The 23,108-nt window shown below is 44.9% G+C and overlaps 1 long non-coding RNA gene and 1 pseudogene across 1 annotated transcript in view; one reads left to right on the top strand and one right to left on the bottom strand.

Moving 5' to 3' along the window:
- Nucleotides 1–23,108, top strand: part of LOC126427067 (uncharacterized) — a 546,217-nt gene that overhangs the window by 493,362 nt on the left and 29,747 nt on the right. The window lies entirely within an intron of this gene.
- LOC126427562 (5S ribosomal RNA) lies at nucleotides 6,380–6,497 on the bottom strand (annotated as a pseudogene).

The following is a 23,108-nucleotide window of genomic DNA, read 5'->3' as shown; positions in this document are numbered from 1 at the left end:
AGCAAGACCCTTATTAATTTTTTTTCCACCATATTTTATCATTTCTGTTCTAATATTGTCCTCCTCCGAAGCTTTATTGTTTTTAATAGTCTTGATACTAGCTTTAACTTCTTCCAGTACAGCCGGCCGCTGTGGCTGAGTGGTCGTAGACACTTCAGTCAGGATCCGCGCTGCTGCTACGGTCGCAGGTTCGAATCCTGCCTCAGGCATGGGTGTGTGTGCTGTCCTTAGGTTAGTTAGGTTTAAGTAGTTCTAAGTTCTAGGGGACTGATGACCACAGATGTTAAGTCCCATAGTGCTTAGAGCCACTTCGGTACAGGCTCCTCAGCATTTTCCTGGTTCTCTTCTCTGTTTACTTCCTGCTCCACCTGTTCTACGATAGTATCATCTACTTCTTCGTTTTCCGACTCTGCATTCTGTAGTTCTCTGAAATACTCCACCCATCTGTCAAAAATTTGATCTTTTCCTCCAATCAGAGTTCCCTTCGTATCTGTACAGTAAACTGCTCTGGGCTGGAATCCTTTCTTTACATCTTTGATCCGGATATAGAATTTCCCTGTTTCCTGAACAGTCTTTGTCTCTTGTAATTCACCAGTCCACCGTTTTTCAAATTCTCTCTTTTTCCTCCTATATTCCTTATCCGGCTCCTTTCTCTTTTCCTGCTATTCTTCCACAGTAATTCTTGTTCTCCTCTACAGCATTCTTTTTCTTGTCTAATTCCTTTCTTCTGTCTTCCTCCTACAATCTTCATCACACCACACTTGGGTTCTCAATTGTTTCTTTCTACCCAGCACAGTTCAGCTGTCTCCTATGTTTTACGTTTGATTGTTTCCCATCTTTCTTCAATACCCTCTCCTGCCCGATGTTCAGATCCATTACGTTTGTCAAAATAACTTCACACTGTTGTACTCTATTTTCGGCATTTCTTAACTTATCATCATCAAACCTTGCCACAGTAGTTTTCTCAGCCTGTCTGTAATGGCTATCCTATGTATTTGATTCTTACCAAATAGTGATCACTATCTCCATCTGCACAACGACAACTATCTGAAGCTTGTGGTCTATAAGAGCGTGATTTCTTATGATCCCATCTGATCAGCACCATGTAACGTCCCTTATATCCTTCCTTAGCATTCATGTGCCTTTAATAATCGTTATTGCCCATGGCAAAATCAATTAGACAGTCTGCCCTGGCAACGGAAGACAGCAAAACGAAAGTTGAAATTTTAAATTTAGCATTTGAGAAATCTTTCACGCAGGAGGATCGTACAAACATACCGCCGTTTGAGTGTCGTACAGATTCCCGTATGGAGGGCATAGTGATAGACATCCCTGGGGTTGTGAAGCAGCTGAATGGGTTGAAAATAAATAAATCGCCAGGTCCTGATGGGATTCCAATTCGGTTTATCGCGAATCTCTTGCCCAACGTGAAGTCCCGAGCGACCGGAAAAAAGCGCAGGTGACGCCTGTATATAAGGAGGGTAGAAGGACGGATCCTCAAAATTACAGACCAATATCCTTAAAAAAGGGAAATGGATAGGTTAAAGTTAGATATAGTGGGAATTAGTGAAGTTCGGTGGCAGGAGGAACAAGACTTCTGGTCAGGTGACTACAGGGTTATAAACACAAAGTCAAATAGGGGTAATGCAGGAGTAGGTTTAATAATGAATAGGAAAATAGGAATGCGGGTAAGCTGCTACAAACAGCATAGTGAACGAATTATTGTGGCTAAGATAGACACGAAGCCCATGCCTACGACAGTAGTACAAGTTTATATGCCAACTAGCTCTGCAGATGACGAAGAAATTGAAGAAATGTATGATGAAAGAAAAGAAATTATTCAGATAGTGAAGGGAGACGAAAATTTAATAGTCATGGGTGACTGGAATTCGAGTGTAGGAAAAGGGAGAGAAGGAAACGTAGTAGGTGAATATGGATTGGGGCTAAGAAATGAAAGAGGAAGCCACCTGGTAGAATTTTGCACAGAGCACAACATAATCATAGCTAACACTTGGTTTAAGAATCGTGATAGAAGCTTGCATACATGGAAGAACCCTGGAGATACTAAAAGGTATCAGATAGATTATATAATGGTAAGACAGAGATTTAGGAACCAGGTTTTAAATTGTAAGACATTTTCAGGGGCAGATGTGGACTCTGACCACAATCTTTTGGTTATGACCTGTAGATTAAAACTGAAGAAACTGCAAAAAGGTGGGAATTTAAGGAGATGGCACCTGGATAAACTGACTATACCAGAGGTTGTACAGAGTTTAAGGGAGAGCATAAGGGAACAATTGTCAGGAATGGGGGAAAGAAACACAGTAGAAGAAGAATGGGTAGCTTTGAGGGATGAAGTAGTGAAGGCAGCAGAGGATCAAGTAGGTAAAAAGACGAGGGCTAGTAGAAATCCTTGGGTAACAGAAGAAATATTGAATTTAATTGATGAAAGGAGAAAATATAAAAATGCAGTAAATGAAGCAGGCAAAAAGGAGTACAAGCGTCTCAAAAATGAGATCGACAGGAAGTGCAAAATGGCTAAGCAGCGATGGCTAGAGGACAAATGTAAGGATGTAGAGGCTTATCTCACTAGGGGTAAGATAGATACTACCTACAGGAAAATTAAAGAGACCTTTGGAGATAAGAGAACCACTTGTATGAACATCAAGAGCTCAGATGGAAACCCAGTTCTAAGCAAAGAAGGGAAAGCAGAAAGGTGGAAGGAGTATATAGAGGACGATATTATGGAAATCGAAGAGGATGTAGATGAAGATGAAATGGGAGATACGATACTGCGTGAAGAGTTTGACAGAGCACTGAAAGACCTGAGTCGAAACAAGGCCCCCGGAGTAGACAGCATTCCATTGGAACTACTGATGGCCTTGGGAGAGCCAGTCCTGACAAAACTCCACCATCTGGTGAACAAGATGTATGAGACTGGCGAAATACCCTCAGACTTCAAGAAGAATATAATAATTCCAATCCCAGAGAAAGCAGGTGTTGACAGATTGAAAATTACCGAACAATCAGTTTAATAAGCCACAGCTGCAAAATACTAACACGAATTCTTTATAGACGAATGGAAAAACTAGTAGAAGCCGACCTCGGGGAAGATCAGTTTGGATTCCGTAGAAATACTGGAACACGTGAGGCAATACTGACCGTACGACTTATCTTAGAAGAAAGATTAAGGAAAGGCAAACCTACGTTTCTAGCATTTGTCGACTTAGAGAAAGCTTTTGACAATGTTGACTGGAACACTCTCCTTCAAATTCTAAAGGTGGCAGGGTAAAATACAGGGAGCGAAAGGCTGTTTACAATTTGTACAGAAACCAGATGACAGTTATAAGAGTCGAGGGACTTGAAAGGGAAGTAGTGGTTGGGAAGGGAGTGAGACAGGGTTGAAGCCTCTCCCTGATGTTGTTCAATCTGCATATTGAGCAAGCAGTAAAGGAAACAAAAGAAAAATTCGGAGTAGGTATTAAAATTCGTGGAGAAGAAATAAAAACTTTGAGGTTCGCCGATGACATTGTAATTCTGTCAGAGACAGCAAAGGACTTGGAAGAGCAGTTGAATGGAATGGACAGTGTCTTGAGAGGAGGATATAAGATGAACATCAACAAAAGCAAAAGAAGGATAATGCAATGAAGTCGAATTAAGTAGGGTGATGTTGAGGGTATTAGATTAGGAAATGAGACACTTAAAGTAGTAAAGGAGTTTTGCTATTTGGGGAGCAAAATAACTGATGATGGTCGAAGTAGAGAGGATATCAATTGTAGACTGGCAATGGCAAGAAAAGCATTTCTGAAGAAGAGAAATTTGTTAACATCGAGTATAGATTTAAGTGTCAGGAAGTCATTTCTGAAAGTATTTGTATGGAGTGTAGCCATGTATGGAAGTGAAACATGGACGGTAAATAGTTTGGACAAGAAGAGAATAGAAGCTTTCGAAATGTGGTGCCAGAGAAGAATTCTGAAGATTATATGGGTAGATCACATAACTAATGAGGAAGTATTGGATAGGATTGGTGAGAAGAGAAGTTTGTGGCACAACTTGACCAGAAGAAGGGATCGGTTGGTAGGGCATGTTCTGAGTTATCAAGGGATCACAAATTTAGTATTGGAGGGAAGTGTGGAGAGTAAAAATCGTAGGGGGAGACCAAGAGATGAATACACTAAGCAGATTCAGAAGGATGTAAGTTGCAGTAGGTACTGGGAGATGAAGAAGCTTGCACAGGATAGAGTAGCATGGAGAGCTGCATCAAACCAGTCTCAGGACTGAAGACCACAACAACAACAAGAACAACAACATCCTTAACATCGGTTTGTTGCAGGATTCTCGAACATATTCTCAGTTCGAATATAATGAATTTCCTTGAGACAGAGAAATTGCTGTCCATGCATCAGCACGGCTTTAGAAATCATCGCTCCTGCGAAACGCAACGCGCCCTTTTTTCACATGATATCTTGCGAACCATGGATGAAGGGTATCAGACGGATGCCATATTCCTTGACTTCCGGAAAGCGTTTGACTCGGTGCCCCACTGCAGACTCCTAACTAAGGTACGAGCATATGGGATTGGTTCCCAAGTATGTGAGTGGCTCGAAGACTTCTTAAGAAATAGAACCCAGTACGTTGTCCTCGATGGTGAGTGTTCATCGGAGGTGAGGGTATCATCTGGAGTGCCCCAGGGATGTGTGGTAGGTCTGCTGTTGTTTTCTATCTGCATAAATGATCTTTTGGACAGGGTGGATAGGAATGTGCGGCTGTTTGCTGATGATGCTGTGGTGTACGGGAAGGTGTCGTCGTCGAGTGACTGTAGGAGGATACAAGATGACTCGGACAGGATTTGTGATTGGTGTAAAGAATGGCAGCCAACTCTAAATATAGATAAATGTAAATTAATGCAGATGAATAGGAAAAGGAATCCCGTAATGTTTGAATACTCCTTTAGTAGTGTACTGCTTGACACAGTCACGTCGATTAAATATTTGGGCGTAACATTTCAGAGCGATATGAAGTGGGACAAGCATGTAATGGCAGTTGTGGGGAAGGCGGATAGTCGTCTTCGGTTCATTGGTAGAATTTTGGGAGGATGTGGTTCATCTGTAAAGGAGACCGCTTATAAAACGCTAATACGACCTATTCTTGAGTACTGCTCGAGCGTTTGGGATCCCTATCAGGTCGATTTGAGGGAGGACATAGAAGCAATTCAGGGGCGGGCTGTTAGATTTGTTACTGGCAGGTTTGATCATCACGCGAGTGTTACGGAAATGCTTCAGGAACTCGGGTGGGAGTCTCTGCAGGAAAGTTGGCGTTCTTTTCGTGAATCGCTACTGAGGAAATTTAGAGAACCAGTATTTGAGGCTGACTGCAGTACAACTTTACTGCCGCCAAGTTACATTTCGCGGAAAGAGCACAAAGATAAGATAAGAGAGATTAGAGCTCATTTTCCCCTCGTTCTGTTTGGGAGTGGAACAGGGAGAGAAGATGATAGTTGTGGTACGAGGTACCCTCCGCCACGCACCGAATGGTGGATTCCGGAGTATGTATGTAGATGTAGATGTAGATGTAGTCTGATACCACTGTCATTAGAAGCTTCATGCAGACTCGCCTTACCAGCTGCTTTCCTATATGCAATTTCTCTTCCTATTTAAGCACTGAAGTCCCCCATAACAACCTTAACGTCAACCTGTTCGAGTTGCTCATAGAATATATCTATCGTAGCACAAAAAAGGGCGGATACGTCTCTGGACGGAGTTACGGATGTAAAGGAAGGGAACTAGCTTTTCGACTTATCTGTCAGCTCCAAAGACATTTAAATCGAAGCATCTTGAAGTATTCGCGCTTTTTTAAGATTTATCCCCACTTCCCCAGAGCAATGAGCTCTCTTACCTGCAAGGTGTTGGCACACCTGCACCCTGCAATTTATCGACTGAAAACCTCTACCCCGTGTCGGAAATACACAAGATTCACCAGCCTCAGTATATGATATCATTTGGCTGAAGAGCATACGTGGTAACTGTTGAATCCATCCTTGGCATCATCAAATATGTGGGATCTGCTTTCTCGGATCGCTAGTCAACATTCAATCAAATCGTATTAATGCGTTTTATTGCAAAAGGAGAGCAGTACAATACTTTGTGATGACACAGATGTGTCGCAAGGAAAACTCCGTCGGAACTGGCCATGAAGGCCCAACGGTACCGACCGACCGCCGAGTCATCCTCAACCCACAGGCATCACCGGATGCGAATATGGAGGGGCATGTGGTCAGCACACTGTTCTCCCGGCCATTGTCAGTTTCCGTGACCGCAGCCGGTACTTCTCAGTCAAGTAGCTCCTCAGTTTGCCTCACAAGGGCTGAGTGCACCCCATTTGCCAACAGCGCTGGGCAGACCGGATGGTCACCCATCCAAGTGCTAGCCCAGCCCAGCAGCGCTTAAATTTGGTGATCTGATAGGAACCGGTGTTACAACTGTGGCAAGGCCGTTGGCGTAACGCAAGGAAAGGGCGACAGCATAAAAAATCTCTTCAGCATAACAATTCCCAAGTCCGTGTTTCATAGATTGTACAAGCAATTGATTAGAGTTGACGCTTCTATACAAGCTGCTAGTCTTGTAGCTGCTGTAGAACTCGGTAATCTTGGAGCTACTCTTCGGCTGGGCCATGACCAGTCGGTCAGGGCGCTTATGTCCTCAGCACATAGGGGCCACTGCTGTTGCGTTGTCGTCCTGGAGAGGAGTCAGTCAGCGTGCGATTGGCTGACGTCTTCTCACGGCTCCGTGTGCTCTACCGTTCCCGACTGGCGTGCCGGGGCTTGACTTTACATCGTAACAGTTACAGCTAAAACAGTTCCTCTGAGGAAAAAATTGCTAGGGGTGAATTTGTTCCTCAGGAGACGGTAAAACAATTTTTTGACTTGTGGGTGGGGGAGATGAATTTTTCTCCAAGGAGACCATTTCTCCCATAAAACTAGGCCTTGTTGCACGTGAAATTTATATGCTTCTAGACAGAGGAATGCATCTATAATGGGAAGTATCTGTGGGTGGGAGAGTATGTACACTACTGGCCATTAAAATTGCTACACCAAGAAGAAATACAGATAATAAACAGGTATTCATTGGTCAAATATATTATACTAGAACTGACATGTGATTACATTGTCACGCAATTTGGGTGCATAGATCCTGAGAAATCAGTACCCAGAACAACCACCTCTGGCCGTAATAACGGCCTTGATACGCCTGGGCATGGAGTCAAAGAGAGCTTGGATGGCGTGTACAGGTACAGCTGCCCATGCAGCTTCAACACGATACCACAGTTCATCAGGAGTAGTGACTGGCGTATTGTGACGAGCCAGTTGCTCGGCCACCATTGACCAGACGTATTCAATTGGGGAGAGACCTGGAAAATGTGCTGGCCAGGGCAGCAGTCGAACATTTTCTGTATCCAGAAAGGCCGGTACAGGACCTGCAACATGCGGTCGTGCATCATCCTGCTGAAATGTAAGGTTTCACACGGATCGAAGAGAAGTGTAGAGCCACGGGTCGCAACAAATCTGAGATGTAACGTCCACTGTTCAAAGTGCCGTCAATGCGAACAAGAGGTGACCGAGACGTGTAACCAATGGCACCCCATACCATCACGCCCGGTGATACGCCAGTATGGCGATGACGAATACACGCTTCCAATGTGCCTTCACCGCGATGTCGCCAAACACAGATGCCACCATTATGATGCAGTAAACGGAACCTGGATTCATCCGAAAAAATGACGTTTTGCCATTGGTGCACCCAGGTTCGTCGTCGAGTACAGGTGCTCCTGTCTGTGACGCAGCGCCAAGGGTAACCGCAGCCACGGTCTCCGAGCTGATAGTCCATGCTGCTGCAAACGTCGTCGAACTGTTCGTGCAGATGGTTGTCGTCTTCCAAACGTCCCCATCTGTTGACTCAGGGACGAGGCCGTTGCCGTTCCGTATTACCCTCCTGAACCCACCGATTCCATATTCTGGTAAGTAATTGGATCCCGACCAACGCGAGCAGCAATGTTGCGATACGATAAACCGCAATCGCGATAGGCTACAATCCGACCTTTATCAAAGTCGGATACGTGATGGTACGCATTCCTCCTCCTTACACGAGGCATCACAACAACGTTTCACCAGGCAACTGCTGTTTGTGTATGAGAAATCGGTTGGAAACTTTCCTCATTGCAGTACGTTGTAGGTGTCGCCACCGGCGCCAACCTTGTGTTAATGCTGTGAAAAGCTAACCATTTGCATATCAGAGCATCTTCTTCTTGTCTGTTATATTTCGCGGCTCTAGCACGTCATGGTGTAGCAATTTTAGTGGTCTGTAGTGTATTTTGAATCTAATACAGATACAGAGATGAATAGGGTGAAAAATCAAACGAAATGTACGAGGGTTGAATGAAAATTAATGTCTCACCTTCGTTAATGGGATTTGGACGGGAATATTTTAATAAATGAAACGCAGAAATAATCCTTACAATGTAATCTTTAGTTATCAATATTCATTTCTCCACATAATCACCAGCCAGTTGGATATAATATTGTCAACGATGAACAAGTTTTCTGAAACCGTCACGGAAGGTGTCGACACTGTGTTTCCGCGACCACAGTCTCACAGTTCTCTCAACGTCTCCATCAGAAGCGTAATGACGTCGCCGCTGATCGTCTTCCATTATCGGGAACAGATGCAAGTCAGACAGTGCTAAATGTGGACTGTATGGAGGATGCCGTACGGTGGTGAGATTCAGTCTCTGAAGTCCTGCTGTGGTGGCACGTGAAGTGTGATGTTTGGCATTGTCCTGCTGCAGGAAAACATTTCCCTTTTCCTTTCGGACCCTTCTTAGCCGTCGTTTCGGATTTCCCAGCGTTGTGGTGTAACGCTCTGAATTAATTGTTGTTCCACGATCGAGGAAATAAACACGGATAACACCGTGAGCGTCCCAGAACACTGTGGCCATGATTTGTCCAGCTGAGAGCTGCGTCTTGAATTTCTTCTTCTGGGGAGAGTCTTTGTGTCGATATTGCATAGACTGACGTAGTGGTGTACGTCGCCTTCATTCTCGTAACGCGAGAGGAGTCGCTGGCAAATTTGGAGTCTGTGCGCTTTGATTTCAGGAGTCAGCATCCGGGGTAGCCATCGCCCACAGATCTTCCGATACCGGAGCAAAGCAATAATGTGACACACACGCTCTGGTGAAATGCCGATTGTGCTTGCAGTTTCTCTCTGACTGATACGACGATCGTCCTGAATAAATCTGTCGACATTTTGCTTGTGAAACTCGGTGGTTTCTGTCACAGGACGTCCAACTCTTTGTTTGTCACGCAGGTCAGATGTTTCCGCCTCAACATCTTTAAACTTACTCGCCCAACGACGCACAGTACTCACATCAACACAATCACCATAAACTGCTTCCATTCTCTGATGAATCTCCTTTTGGGTGAGACCTTCTGATGTCAAGAATTCAATGCATGCACGTTGCTTAGATCGCGTTGGCCGACCGTCTGTTCAGACTGTAACAACACAATCGCTCAATGCTAAGGCTTCCCGCCAACTGGAGCTGTAGAGAAGAGGCTACGGAACAAGCCAGTACCTGCCGCATACTAATGGTGCCAACTGTTGAAGAGTTACGAAGGTGGACGGATTACTTTTCCGTGAACTCTCGTATTTACTATGTTACGAGCTACCAGAGACCACGGTTCCCCCATACCAAAATACTCATCAAATACACTTCCGAAAAAAAAGTACGACCTTTTAGATCTTTCCAATTCGTTAAGAATTTATTGTTGCAACACTGCATATAAAGTAGGTGAAATGACCATGTTAACAGATAAATAGCTCAAGCGGTTTTTTGGTGTTGATACGTCCCCTTAGAAAAATTTATGAGTTACTGTGCTGGAAAACCTCTACATTATTTGATTTTCAAACAGCTGAGCACAACTGAACGTACTCTGACATTTCTCTCTTTATTTATTCTCATCAACACTAAACTCACACACAATATTTTTAGCGCAACGCAATCTGACTTTCAATAATCCCTACAAAAGAATACCTTTGATGAATCACTTACCTCACAAAAATCTTCGTTACTCGAACTACTGCAATACAGCTGCGCCAATACTGCCAGCTGAATAAAAGATTCAAACTACTGAAGGCACTAACTACTGATAGGCATAGTTAGCAAATGAAAGATTTTGATACAGAACAAACAATGTATTTACCTTAATCATATTCAAAAGTCATCATATATATATATATATATATATATATATATATATATATATATATATATATATATATATATATACAGGGTGCGTCACCTAACATTACCGCTGGATATATTTCGTAAACCACATCAAATACTGACGAATCGATTCCACAGACCGAACGTGAAGAGAGGGGCTAGTGTAATTGGTTAATACAAACCATAAAAAAATGTACGGAAGTATGTTTTTTAACACAAACCTACGCTTTTTTAAATGGAACCCCGGTAGTTTTGTTAGCACATCTGAATATATAAACAAATACGTAATCAGTGCCGTTTGTTGCATTGTAAAATGTTAATTACATCCGGAGATATTGTAACCTAAAGTTGACGCTTGAGTACCACTCCTCCGCTGTTCGATCGTGTGTATCGGAGAGCACCGAATTACGTATGGATCCGAAGGGAACGGTGATGGACCTTAGGTACAGAAGAGACTGGAACAGGACATTACGTCCACATGCTAACACCTTTTTATTGGTCTTTTTCACTGACGCACATGTACATTACCATGAGGGGTGAGGTACACGTACACACGTGGTTTCCGTTTTCAATTACGGAGTGGAACAGAGTGTGTCCCGACATGTCAGGCCAATAGATGTTCAATGTGGTGGCCATCATTTGCTGCACACAATTGCAATCTCTGGCGTAATGAATGTCGTACACGCCGCAGTACATCTGGTGTAATGTCGCCGCAGGCTGCCACAATACGTTGTTTCATATCCTCTGGGGTTTCGGTCTGTGGAATCGGTTCGTCAGTATTTGATGTGGTTTACGAAATATATCCAGCGGTAACGTTAGGTGACTCACCCTGTATATATATATCAGTTCATGATATCCAGTATTACAAATTTCCTGTCTCTGATGGACACACGTCCAGATCATCCGCTCTCAAAACTCCGCCATCTCTCTCCCCACATCCACCACTGCTGGCGGCTCACCTCCAACTGCGCAACGCTACGCGCTGTTAACATCCAACTGCCCAACACTACAATAGCCAACAACAATGCAAACCAGCCACAGACTGCACACAGCACAGTCAGTTATTTTCATACAGAACATTACGTGGCGTTACCAACATAAAAACCTAAACAGCCTACTTACATAGCCCCCATGCTCCCCACAAAAAAAAAAATTACAAATTGTTTTGGGCAGTGGCCAATAATGATTCGATTAAATTTTTCATAATTACAATCATAAAGATATCAAATGCACACACTTATTGGTACACTGTTGGTCAAAAGCAAAAATTGTTCTCATAAAGACGGTCCTGATCATTCATCACAATAGTAATTACAGTTTTTTTTTCTCAAAGTCTGATCAGTAAAAGAAAATGCACACGGAAGTAGTGGATTTACAACGGAAAGACCATGCTGACTCTTGACATGCAGACAGGTAATGGGCCACAACAGAGCAAACCCACAGCGGAGTCAGTCGAAGTTTTGAGGAGTATTGGTAGGTAGGTCATCACAGAGCAGACCCACTGTAGTCCTGGTAGAGATTGCGGTATTGGTGGGCCAGAACCACTGCAGTGTCAGGTATCGACCCATGTTGAAACACCCGTATTAGTACGTCGTGTAGCCTGCACGGACGGCAATCCAGGGGCTGACTCTGCCATCCAGTGCAGGTGGCGAATAGTGTCCTGGGATAGGTTATGCCACGCCTGCCCGACCTGTTCGCGTAGTTCTGTCAGACAAGTCGCTTGACGAGTCTCAAGAACCACTTCCGGTCCCATCGTGTCCCACCCGTGCTCAATAGGAGACAAATCTGGCGATCGTGCTGGCTAGGGAAGTCGCTGCACGTCGCACACAGCACGTTGCATGGGCGGGCTGTGGACGAGCATTATGCTGTTGTGAACAACGCAACACCAGCCATTTGCAACAGGGGCTCTAACAACGTTCTGCACGTACTGCGTGCTGATTAGCGTCCTCTCCAGAAACACCAAAGGTGAACAAGAGTTGTAGCTTATCCCGCCGCAGACCATAAGACCTGGACTGTGGCCAGTGTGTATCGGAAGAATGCACTCTACAGGACAGTCCGCACTATGTCTACATTGTATGGGCAAACAACCACCACTTGTGTGCGGACAGAATCTGCTTTCGTTGCTGAAGACCACAGCGCCATTCCATCTTCCCGGTACACTCATGCTCATAAATTAAGGATAATTGCAGAGTGTGGTGTCACAGAACATGGCACTAAATGAAACTGGCGGTAATTACATAGGCACATAGGGAACACAGACGACACAGATGTGTAAGTCCACGGTATTGGTGGTAAATTGAGAAAACTGTCCCCAAACTACAAAACTCCACTGTTTCCTGTGCAGGTACTCCGACACCAATATGGGACATCATCACCATGCACACGTACACAACCCGCAAAACGGGTTGGCATACTCTGGATCAGGTGGTCGAGCAGCTGCCTCCAATTCTTGCACCACTGCCTGTCGGAGCTCCTGAAGTGTCTCAGGGGTTTGAAGACGTGTAGCAATACCTCGACCGAGAGCATCACAGAGGTGCTCGATGGGGTTTAGATCTGGAGAACAGGCAGGCCATTCGCCTGATACTTTCTATTTCAAGGTACCCCTCCACGATGGCAGCTCGGTGGGGCCGTGCCTTATCATCCATCAGGAGGGAGGTGGGACTCACTACACCCCTGAAAAGGCCGACATACTGGTGCAAAATGACCTCCCAATACACCTGACTTGTTACAGTTCCTGTGTCAAAGACATGCAGGGCTGTACGTGCACGAATCATAATCCCACCCCACACCATCAAACCACGGCCTCCATACCAGTCCCTTTCAAGGACATTAAGGGGTTGGTATCTAGTTCCTGGTTCACGCCAGATGACAGCCCGGTGGGAATCACTGTTCAGACTATACCTGGACTCGTCCGTCGATATAATCTGGGACCACTGTTCCAATGATCATGTACTGCATTCTTGACACCAGGCTTTAAGGGCTCTGCTGTGACCACGGTCCATGGAATGCACCTTGCAGGTGTCCAGGCGAATAAGCCTAGTCTGTTTAGTCGTCTGTAGACTGTGTGTCTGGAGACAACTGTTCCAGTGGCTGTGGTAAGGTCCCGAGCTACCTGCAGCACTTTGAGACGAACTGTGTTTCAGCATTATCCTTAATTTATGAGCATGGGTCTAAATCCTCTCACAGCAGCAGTCAAGCTGGGTATCAGCATTATCCTTAATTTATGAGCATGGGTCTAGATCCTCTGACAGCAGCAGTCAAGCTGTGTATCAGCATGATCCTTCATTTATGAGCATGGGTGTAGATCCTCTGACAGCAGCAGTCGAGCCGTGTGTCAGCATTATCCTTAATTTATGAGCATGGGTGTAGATCCCCTAACACCAGCAGTCGAGCCGTGTATCAGCATTAATTTATGAGTAAAGGTGTAGATCCCCTGACAGCAGCAGTCAAGCTGGGTATCAGCATTATCCTTAATTTATGAGCATGGGTCTAGATCCTCTGACAGCAGCAGTCAAGCTGTGTATCAGCATGATCCTTAATTTATGAGCATGGGTGTAGACCCCCTGACAGCAGCAGTCGAGCCGTGTGTCAGCATTATCCTTAATTTATGAGAATGAGTGTAGATCTTCTGACAGGAGTCGTCGAGCTGTGCACGTCGATGCTGTGGCGTAAGTGGAAAATGGGCTAGAACTGTACGTGTCCGTAGTCTCACTGCTAATAACTGGTTAGCAACAGTTCGTCTTGCACACCTGGGCTCACAAGCCGTCTGTTCTGTGCGGTGGTACGATCTGTCACAACTGCTGTTACAATGCGACGATTCTGGCGGGCGTCTGTTTTGCGTGGGCGTCCAGAACCCCATCTACTGGTGTGAGAATGTTCCAAGTGACCACTGGTACCAGCACCATTGATCAGCTGACGCAGCACGTCCAACTTGTGCGGCAGTTCTCCAAGAGGACCGTTCAACCACTCGAAAGGCCACATTTTGACCCCTTTCAAATTCGCTCAGTTGGTTGTAGCAAGTACGAATACCGGCCAGTGTGGCCGAGCGGTTCTAGGCGCTTCAGTGTGGAACCGCGCGACCGCTACGGTCTCAGGTTCGAATCCTGTCTTGGGCATGGATGTATGTGATATCCCATAGTGCTCAGAGCCATTTGAACCATTTCTGGAAGTACGAATGCATCTCCATGGCAAGGTTGGCCTGCTTGCTTCACACATTTGCACCACACTCAGCCTTATGGCAGTGAGTATTCCCTGTTTACGGGCAGTGACTGATGGCGCTCGGTAACTATGGCAGTATGCTGTCTGTCGGCGGACGACGTTGAAACCATTATCAGTACGTGCCAGATTAAAACTGTGTGCCGGACCGAGACTCGAACTCGGGACCTTTGCCTTCGCGGGAGAGTGCTCAACCAACTGAGCTACCCAAGCACGACTCACGCCCCGTCCTCACAGCTTTACTTCTGCCATTACCTCGTCTCCTACCGTCAAAACTTTACAGAAGCTCTCCCGAGTTAGAGTCTCGGTCCGGCACACAGTTTTAGTCTGCCACGAAATTTCATATCAGCGCACACTCCGCTGCAGAGTGAAAATCTCATTCTGGAAACATCCCCCCAGGCTGTGGCTAAGCCATGTCTCCGCAATATCGTTTCTTTCAGAAGTGCTAGTTCTGCAAGGTTCTGTAAAGTTTGGAAGGTAGGAGACGAGGTAATGGCAGAAATAAAGCTGTGACGACGGGGCGTGAGTCGTGGTTGGGTATCTCAGTTGGTAGAGCACTTGCCCATGAAGGGCAAAGATCCCGAGTTCGAATCTCGGTCCGGCACACAGTTTTAATCAGCCACGAAGTTTCATATCAGCGCACACTCCGCTGCAGAGTGAAAATCTCATCCGTCATCAGTATATCTACTACCTGCAGGTAGCATAAGCCATCATTGGATCAATGTCGACGTCGTTTTTCCTGGTGTACTAGGCTTTTTTTCCGGCAGTGTATCCTGGAAAAGCCTTTAACCTTTCGCCGGTGTACTTCGCCCTGTATGCAGATGTGGGCGTGGACTTGTGTGCCCAGTGCAGTGCAGCGAGGAGCCAGTACTCCTCGTCGGAGGACGCGACTCCATTAGCGCCCTCTCCGTGAAAGCCAGACACTGTATTCCTTGGAGAAGCCTCGAAAGCCTCTTACCCTCTCCCTCTCCCCCCCCCCCCCCGCTTCCACCCTCGCTCTGCCCCCCTCCCCCCCCCCCCCTCGCGCTTCCATCTTACTCTCCCTGACGTCCCTTTACCAACCTGACACTCTAGGGGTAATCATAAACTTCTAATTATGTCCTCGAAAAAATGATGCCAGGAGTGTAATATTTTTGTTACTTCCCAGCCGGCCGCTGTGGCCGAGCGGTTCTAGGCGCTTCAGTCCAGAACCGCGCTGCAGCTACGGTCGCAGGTTCGAATCCTGCCTGGGGCATGGACGTATATGATGTCCTCAGGTTAGTTAAGTTTAAGTAGTTCTAAGTTCGAGGGGACTGATGACCTCAGATGTTAAGTCCCATAGTGCTCAGAGCCGTTTGAACCATTTTGTTACTGCCCAGGTACATGCCTGCATTCCTAGTTAAGACACCTTCCCTGTGAACCTGCTTCAAAAATCTATTTTTTTTTGTTATTCGCCTTAAATAAATGTTCACAGTCTTTTGAACAAGTAGATAGTTCAAAGAACTGAACTGGACATCAGGAAGTTCTGTAAAAATCAGCTGAAGAATCTCTTGATCTGCGTCCACACCCATGTTACCACTGGCAAAGCATTTCATTGTTGTGGACTCCTGTTCGAGAAACGTGTACCATGCAACTTACTCTGTAAATTGAAGGTGGAGGGGGGTGGGGGGGAAAGGTGAAATGTTCAAATGGTTCAAATGGCTCTGAGCACTATGGGACTTAACTTCTGTGGTCATCAGTTCCTAGAACTTAGAACTACTTAAACCTAACTAACCTAAGGACATCACACACATCCATGCCCGAGGCAAGATTCGAACCTACTACCGTAGTGGTCGCGCGGTTCCAGACTGTAGCGCCTAGAACCGCTCGACCACTCCGGCTGGCTCTTCTTCTTCTTCTTTCGTTTTGGCCATCTTGGGACCACGTTAATTCGCTTCAACTTCGTTTCTTTTGGTCTTTCTCCTTTCCCAATGTTCTTTCATTCTCATGCCTTACAAACTTCTTCGTTCCTCTGTCAATGATGATTTTGTTCTGGGTCTCTTTCTGTCCTCGAAAGCTTTGAAGGTCTTAGTTTTTGATTTAAAAATCTGTTATATATGTATGGTTCCTGTATTATCATTTCTTCCAAATCTCTTTGTATCTCTTGGATCCATCGTACTTCGGTTTTCTTGTTCATCAGAAATTGTGTGATTCGCCGTGTTAACCTCCCTGGTCCATTCTGAGGAAGTGTCCGAAGAACATGCTCCTTCTTTTCCTGATGACGTCAGAAATTTTTTCTACCTTGTTATACAGTTCCTGGTTGGCTCGGTTTCTAAGTTGACCATCTTCTGTTCTTCGAGGTCCTAACATTCTCCTGAGAATCTTTCGTTCTGTCAGTTCTAGCCGCTTGACCACTCCTGCTCTTGCTAAGTTGAGAGTTTCTGCTGCATATAGAGCTTCAAGACGGATCGCAGTTTGGTAATGTTTCAGTTTTGCATTTATCGAACTGTTCATTACAGGCGGTGATATTTTATATGCTAAGTTAATTTTGTTTATTCGTGCACTCATCGCTTCTTTTCGGTCAGTCCAATATCTATACATTCTCCAAGGTATCTGAATTTCTCCACCTTCTGAATTTTCCTTCTTTCTATTGTCATCCATGTAGGACCTGTTGCAATGTTTCTCATATAATTTGTCTTCTCGATAGAGATCTGTAAGCCTGTGATAATATATTAGAGAAGATAAACTTTTTTCTGCTAGTATCACTAATACACTACTGGCAATTAAAATTGCTACGCCATGAAGATGACGTGCTACAGACGCGAAATTTAACCGACACGAAAAAGATGCTGTGATTTGCAAATGATTAGCTTTTCAGAGCATTCACACAAGGTTGGCGCCGGTGTCGACACCTACAACGTGAGGAAAGTTTCCAACCGATTTCTCATACACAAACAACAGTTGACCGGCGTTGCCTGGTGAAACGTTGTTGTGATGCCTCGTGTAAGGAGCAGAAATGCGTACCATCACGTTTCCCACTTTGATAAAGGTCGGGTTGTAGCCTATCGCGATTGCGGTTTGTCGGATCGCGACATTGCTGGTCGCGTTGCCCGAGATCCAATGACTGTTAGCAGAATATGGAATCGGTGGGTTCAGGAGGGAATCTGGGTGCACAAACGGCAAAACGTCATTTTTTCGGATGAATCCAGGTTCTGTTTACAGCATCACGATGGTCGCATCCGTATTTTGCGACATCGCGATGAGCGCACATTGGAAGCGTGTATTCGTCATCTCCATACTGGCGTATCACCCGGCGTGATGGTATGGAATGCCATTGGTTACACGTCTCGGTCACCTCTTGCTCGCATTGATGGCACTTTGAACAGTGGACGTTACATTTCAGATGTGCTACGACCCGTGGCTCTACCCTTCATTCGATCCCTGCGAAACCCTACATTTCAGCAGGATAATGCACGACCGCATGTTGCGGGTACTGTACGGGCCTTTATGGATACAGAAAATGTTCGACTGCTGCCCTGGCCAGCACATTCTCCAGATCTCTCACCAATTGAAAACGTCTGGTCAATGGTGGCCGAGCAACTGGCTCGTCACAATACGCGAGTCACTACTCTTGATGAGCTGTGGTACCGTGTTGAAGCTGCATGGGCAGCTGTACCTGTTCATGCCATCCGAGCTCTGTTTGACTCATGCCCAGGCATATCAAGGCCGTTATTACGGCCAGAGGTGGTTGTTCTGGGTACTGATTTCTCAGTATTTATGCACCCAAATTGCGTGAAAATGTGATCACAATGAATACCCGTTTATCATCTGCATTTCTTCTTGGTGTAGTGTAGTGTACTGTAATAACCTTTACTCTCGATAACAGGTTTCGGTAATCAGTGTTCGTAGATTAAGATCTCAACGGACAGGCCATTGCGTATTTCTTAAAAAAGCAGTAAAAGTACTCACGAGAAGGAGTACCTTTACTGGTGTTTTTAGAAATACACAGTAACCTGTCTGTTGAGATGTGAAGATGAAAAAACTGACTACCCAAATCGGTTATCTAGAGTAACGGTTATTATTAGCGATCTTGGCAGGAAAAAAAGTTTACCTTCTCTGTTGCAGATTATCCACTCGGTAGAAAAGAATGAACGTTCAGAAGCATATTGCCTGAGGTCCCCGGTTATACACAGAAAGTAGCGTCAAACGGGGTTGGACGAGCAACGCGAGGCAGTTGGGGGAACGGGAAGAGAGACTGTGTGTCTGTGTGTGGTTATGGTGCACTGTGGTAGTGTCATGCACTACAGCATGATGATGGAAAATGGAAATGTCGTGTGGCTAGGTCCTCCCGTTAGGTAGACCGTTCGCCTGGTGCAGGTCTTTCGATTGGACGCCACTTCGGCGACCTGCGCGAGGATGAAATGATGATGGTTAGGACAACACAACACCCAGTCCCTGAGCGGAGAAAATTTCCGACCCAGCCGGGAATCGAACCCGGGCCCTTAGGATTGACAGTCTGTCACGCTGACCACTCAGCTACCGGGCCGGCCAGCATGATGATGATGATGATGATGATGATGATGATGATGGGTGATGGGTGATGATGATGATGATGATGATGATGATGATGTTTGGTTTGTTGGGCGCTCAACTGCGTGGTTATCAGCGCCCGTACAAATTCCCAACCTTTGCTCAGTCCAATGACGCCACTTTCATGAATGATGTTGGAATGATGAGGACAACACACAGTCCCCGGGCGGAGAAAATCCCAAACCCGGCAGGGAATCGAACCCGGGACCCCGTGATCCAGAGGCAGTAACGCTAGCTACTAGACCACGAGCTGCGAACTTCTTCGTTACAGCATGGCCCATAGACATCATCCAGATGCCTTATACGGGGAAGAATCATAGGGAATCTGGGAGGCGGACAAATTGTGTCCAACGTAGTCGAGAAGTTTGACGTTGGTCGTAGTATTGTTTCACGTGCATGGTGATTGTTTGTGGTCGACAAGGGTCGAATACAACAGCAGATGACCGGTGCAACAGCGGCACCCACATTTCACCAGAAGCTAATGTCTGAGAGCAGCTATCATGGCGAACACCAGCTTGAAGTCTGTGACGTCACGACAGCTCCCCTTATTACACGTCAGTGGATTTGGCGATTGGTTGGGGGAAGAGACCAAACAGCGAGGTCATCGGTCTTATTGGATTAGGGAATGACGGGGAAGGAAGTTGGCCGTGCCCTTTCAAGGGAACCATCCCGGCATTTGCCTGGAGTGATTTAGGGAAATCACGGTAAACCTAAATCAGGATGGCCGGACGCGGGATTGAACCGTCATCCTCCCGATTGCGAGTGTAGTGTGCTAAACACCGCACCACCTCGCTCGGTATATACGTCAGTGGACTTCAGTTAATAATGTTCCGCTGATCCGCGCTCCGCTAGGCTCCGAAGAACACAAAATGAGAAAACAAAGGAAAGAAAAGTGCTTGTCTCAGTTCCACGAAGCAATTAACAAAACTAAGCACTGCGTCGATCGACTGAAAATGAGCAACAACACTGTCATACATATTCACTCGGTAAAATTAACGATCCATCACTGAACAAAAAATGTGAATATATCCTGCAGAAAATAACGCATGCACGACGGTTCGCTGTAATCGTTTGGTAACTGTCTTTAAAAAGAAATGAATTAATAACAGCTGCAGTAGCCGTGGCGTGCTGCAAACGTGAAGACGTCAATGAGCAAGGAACACAAAGCAAACACTGCCTTTCACAAAGAGGCGCCGGCCTTCATTTTTTCGTCACAGTGACGGGTCGCGAGTGCCTCCTTCTAGACAACTGTTTCGCGTGTGCACGGCGTACACGTCAGTCTTCGAGGTACTGCCTTCCTCAGACATCGGAAGGTGGGTGGTGGCTCCGAAGTTCTTCGTCGACTACACGTAAAAAACCTTCCGGCAATTTTGTCGTACTTCTCGGCATCACTCAGCAATAATTTCAAATTAATATTTTCGTAACTTACATTTGAAGTTAGTTCACTGGTGTTCGAAACTTACGGACGAAAGTAACTTTCGTATCATGTGTTACTAGTAAGTAACATAGCTTACGTAACTTCGACAATGTTGTTGCTGTCGCGGTGTTCAATCCGAAGAGTGTGTTCAGGCAGCTTTCGATGCTACTCTATCCTGTACCCGCCTCTTCGTCTCCGAATAACTACTCCAACCAACGCCTTGCGGAATTTTCCCTCCGATACTAAATTGGTGATTCCTTGATGATGTCTCAGAATCAACGGATCCCTCCTTTTGCTCGAATTCAGCGACAAGTTTCTTGTCTCCCCAATTCTGTTCAGTTCTCCTCATCAGTTACGCGAACGACCCGCGTAATCTTCATCATTCTACTCTCCAGACAAATACCTACAGAAGAGACTTCCTAACACTTAAATCTGTATTTGATGTTAACAAATTTCTCTTCTTCAAAAATGCTTCTCTTGCCATTGCCATTCTACACTTTACATCCTCCCTATTTCGACCATCAAAAGTTACTTTGCTGCCCAAATAGCAAAAGTCATCTACTGCATTAAGTGTCTAGTTTCCTAATCAGATTCCCTCAGCATCACCTAATTTATTTGACTACATTCCATTATCCTTGTTTTTCTTGATGTTCATCTCTTATCAACCTTTCAAAGCACTGTCCCTTCTGTTGAACTGCTCTTTCAAGTCCTTTGCTGTCTCTGACAGAATTACAACGTCATCGGCAAACCACAGAGTTTTTATTTATTCTCTATTGATTTTAATTCCTACTCCAAATTTTTCTTTTGTTTCCTTCACTGCTTGTCTAGCGGTCTGATTCTTGAAGCTTAAATTCTCTGATTTTAGATCCTCGCAGTTTAATTGAACTAAATAAATTTGAAGATCGTTCTTGCAGAATTTTTTTTTTTTTATGTAAATATATTTAATCACATTTTAGTATATCATACAGTCTTTTTATTTTTCACGTTAACGAAGTTCAAATTTCATTGCTTGCACAAAAATGTAAAAATACGTCCGATCACATCAGACGCATGCTTACGACTCTCGCACTCAGCGGAAATGACAATATTCGCAAAGGTTTACAATTTTTCTTGTAAATGAATTTCTGTTAATTTCGATTGTTATTTCATAAATGAATCCAGAAATAAATATAGAAACCAGTACAGGATTGTGTAATTAATAATAGAAATTTCAATTTTAACTGTACATTCAGAACTAGTCTTACCGATTGAAATGTCGTGTGGCTAGGGCCTCCCGTCGGGTACACCGTTCGCCTGGTGCAGGTCTTTCGATTTGACGCCACTTCGGCGACTTACGTGTCGATGGCGATGAAATGATGATGATTAGGACAACACAACACCCAGTCCCTGAGCGGAGAAAATTTCCGATCCAGCCGGGAATCGAACCCGGGCCCTTACGATTGACAGCCTGTCACGCTGACCACTGAGCTACTGGGGGCGGACGTCTTATCGATTATTACATCGAAACTAGAATATCTTATAAAGTAATTCCTTTTTACAAATTTTAGCTTGAAATATGACATAGTGTGTATAAAACTATGTGAAAGTTTGCAGCAAAGCAACTGAGATAGTACTGATCTGTCGAAAACTCGAAAAATAATACTGGTATCGAAAACTGCTGTTGAGGAAAAGTAATGTTGGAGGGGAATGTCTCTTTGCACAGTAACTTAAGTGTAATTATTATGCTTGAATAAAAGTGCCGTTTCCGTCCACCTCATTGCTTAGTTCTTTCAATTACGGTCTGTAGTATACTGTAGCAGACCTCTCTGTATGTGGTGCGAGTTTAATCGAGCTGTGTTACTTTTCAGTAACACGTTGTGGGCACTACTCATCGAAGTTTGAATAGTTTGGCTCGAGCCCCCACGCGCTATGGCTGGAATGCTTAACTAAGTGGCCCAGATGTGTGGTTGGTCTCAATGTTGGCTGCATTTTTCCTCATAGGGTGCCAGCTACTCAATGTTTAAGCTGAAATAAAATATGACAAACAATTGTAAGTAGCGTGAATAAAAGGACGCTATGTGCAAGAAGCATGAAGCGCCCTTTGAATGTATCCTGATAGCTAAAAGAGCCACGCGCACTTTGAATAAGAAAATGCTACTTGACACTGAAATCAATATAAAAGATAGGGTCGCCACCAACTCTTGTCACACGACAAAGAAGAAGTAGCACTGAGTCGGAAAATTACTTAATTTATTAATAAGAAAAACTCACAAAAGAACATTCATTGTAAAGTCATTGATAAAGAATGGGATGTAGTTATTAATATGATCCAGGCATTCTTCCCGTGAATCAAATATTGAGTAAAGTAAATAGGTCGTGAATACCATGCGTAAGTGCAGCCTGCAGCAAGGTTCGTGAAAACACGATCTATTCCAGAGCATTTGTTTCAGATAAAAAAAGGGACACTAATCACTGCACTTGTGCACATGGAAACGCTGTAGGTGGGCCAACAAGGAAAACTACAAGGTAAATGGCGAAGGTAACGGCGACGTAACATCGGTACACAAGATAAGATTGAAGGCAAAATTATTTATTCCTTAAAACATTGATGTAGTGCATCTATAGACTGCTGTTGCATGCTAACTATGTACAATTGCTTGTGAAATACTATACG

Source organism: Schistocerca serialis, chromosome 11 (genome assembly GCF_023864345.2).
Source record: "Schistocerca serialis cubense isolate TAMUIC-IGC-003099 chromosome 11, iqSchSeri2.2, whole genome shotgun sequence".
Classification (NCBI taxonomy): domain Eukaryota; kingdom Metazoa; phylum Arthropoda; class Insecta; order Orthoptera; family Acrididae; genus Schistocerca; species Schistocerca serialis.
Note: the sequence above shows the minus strand (reverse complement) of the source record. Positions and strands in the feature narration are given on the sequence as shown.